Source organism: Triticum dicoccoides, chromosome 4A, assembly GCF_002162155.2.
Source record: "Triticum dicoccoides isolate Atlit2015 ecotype Zavitan chromosome 4A, WEW_v2.0, whole genome shotgun sequence".
In the NCBI taxonomy this organism is placed as follows: domain Eukaryota; kingdom Viridiplantae; phylum Streptophyta; class Magnoliopsida; order Poales; family Poaceae; genus Triticum; species Triticum dicoccoides.
Window position 1 is genome coordinate 583460084 of NC_041386.1, and position 2708 is coordinate 583462791.

General features: G+C 50.5%; 1 pseudogene; it reads left to right on the forward strand.

The window, feature by feature from the left end:
- Window positions 1–1021: 1021 nt before the first annotated feature.
- On the forward strand, window positions 1022–2317 carry LOC119289202 (annotated as a pseudogene).
- Window positions 2318–2708: the final 391 nt, after the last annotated feature.

Genomic DNA, 2708 nt, shown 5'->3' on the forward strand with positions numbered 1-2708 from the left:
TCATTTTGCCATTAATCATCAAAATCCACCGGGGCACTACATGCACCTACACCAGACATACTGTCTAAAAGAAAAAGAAAAAGTATTTGTAGACATACGTCACGCAATTGTGTGTGCTTATATGGATGTCCTCCTTTTCTCGCCAAATAGTTAGTCTTGTTTTTCTCGGAAATTGGTTTTAGCTCACAGGCTCCATGGAGCCTAGATTTTGGAAATTTCAAAAATCTAAGTTTGAAGTATCAAGATATTCTGGAAAAGAATGCACACATACATATGGATGTATATTACTGATGGAAAATACACCTTTATCTGAGCTAAAATAAATCATGTATTTGTAGCTCATATCAAAATGTATTTTATTATGAAATTTAACACATATATAGTATAAATGTCTATATACATGTGTGTTTGTTTTTGTTTTTTTCCTGAAATAAGTAAGTTATTTTTAAATTTTAAAATTATCGGACTCCACACAGCCCGAGAGCCAAAAATCCTCTATCTGTTTTTCACTGGTACTATAATATACTCAGTGCAGCAGGGGCGTGCCCCTCGTGTTCTCTTAAGAAAAATGGTGATGGAGATCTCTTGCCGGGCGCGCGCGATCTCAGTACTACAACATCAGCCACTCAGCCGGCGGATTAAATATAAAAACGAATCACTCGTCTCCGTGGCCACCGCCTGCGTCGCCACGTCCGTGGCAGGTGTCGGGAACACGTCTGCTAGGGCACGCGACAGACCGACGAAAGGGGACTGCTCGTCCAAAATTAGCCTCCAGCGCATCCGTAGGCATTAGAGCCAAAATCTCCGTACACCGGAGAGAGGAACTGAGCGAGTACTATAGACTATAGTGCTCCTCGTGTGCCTCGTGGTTGCCCGGCACCATGGCCTCCACTCCACATGGTTCATGGCATCAATAAGCAGGGGCGTAAGCCAACCTCGCGAAGATGCCCGCCTCTCCCCGATCGTGAAGGGCCGGCCGGATAGATTACTGCGATAATTATATATCTGGCTCGTGTGTATATAAAGGCCGGCACTGGCCTTCCAGTTCTCCCATCCATTGCCATTGTCATCCATCTCTCGTGTGAGCAGCAATGGGTTTCGTTCACAAGGGTGGGGTTTGGTGCTTCCTCCTGCTCGCCGGGGTGCTGCTGGCTGCGGCGGCGGCAGGCGCGGAGCAGGACGATGGGGCGGTGGTCACTGCCGCCCCGGAGGTGGAGGAGGAGGTCGGCCGGCGCGTTGATGGTCAGGGCAACGACTCGTGCGACATCAAGTGCCAACACCACCAAGTTCCGGCGAGGAAAAAGCAGTGCGTGGACGAGTGCCACAGTCGGGAGCATCATCACCCCAGCAGAGCGTCTTGCGAGACGAAGTGTAGCCACTGGCAAGACCCGACGAGGAAGGAGCAGTGCGTGCAACAGTGCATGCGCCGCGGCCTCAGCGTCGATGTGGGCGGCAGCAACGGCGTCAACGAGCACCCCCACGCCCAGGAGGAGGAGCCCGGTCGGCGCGCCGATGCCCTCATGCCCAGAGCAACGACATGTGCGACAAGAAGTGCCAACACCACCAAGTTCCGGCCAGGAAAAAGCAGTGCGTCGACGAGTGCCACAGCCGGGAGCATCGTCCCCCAAGCAGAAAGTCTTGCGAGACCAAGTGTAGCCACTGGGTAGACCCGACGAGGAAGGAGCAGTGCGTGCAATACTGCATGCGCTATGGCCTCAGCCTCAATGCCGGCGGCAGCAACGCCGTCGACGAGCGCCCCCACGCCCAAGAGGAGGAGGTCGCCCGGCGTGCGTGCGACTGGGAGTGCCGCCTGTCCTGCCAGACGAAGTGTAAAAACTGGAAAGATCGGACCAAGCACCAAGAGTGCGTGCGACAGTGCATCCGCGGCAGCAACAGCGCCGTCGACGAGCAACTCCGCGGCTGGGAAGCGGTGGCCGGAGCCATCATCGAGGCGGTGTGACGTCCGCGGCGTCACGCACCTAATAATAATGTATAAGGGCGCTTCTGCGTACGTATGTACACGTTTTTATACGCCCGCTTATACGTACGTCTTGCTAGCTATGACGGCGAAGGCGTGATGAGAATAAAAAGCCAATAGCGTGCGGTGTCTGCATGCATGGCGATGCCTCTCCTAGCTGAAGAGAGCAGTATGGAACTCTGTTCCTTTTCCTTCTTAGCAGGTTGGTCTGCTCATAGCTGTTCGGCTATGTTTACACCAAAAAAGCAGAGCTGCATGTTTATGTTTACGTGTATGTGTACATGCATGTCAGCATGTGTAATGTGTTGCACCCATAAATGAAAAGCTACGTATCTTTCCGGCTACGCCGCTTTGTCTAAATATAAGCTCTTTTACATGATATAGAGTAGCTAAGTTCGCTAACGTAAGTATGCTTGACGAAAGTAGCAACACGTCGAAAATCAGCTAAGATCGCATCTTCCCTCTTATTAGTACAACTTACGCCAGAGACTCCACTGTACTTTTAGTTGTACAATAACAAGAATACATAATGACCTTGATAATAGCTAGTGCTAATGTACTAACGTTTTCTTAATCATGCATGGGTCAATGCTGGACTTCTAGACTATGTGGGGCACAACATTATGAGAACTGACATGTGATTAGATGAATAGATGAGTAGTTGTACCCAGCCCGTCATGGATCAAAAGCCCAGGTTGACAAATGTGTGTCTCACACTATGGGAAAATAT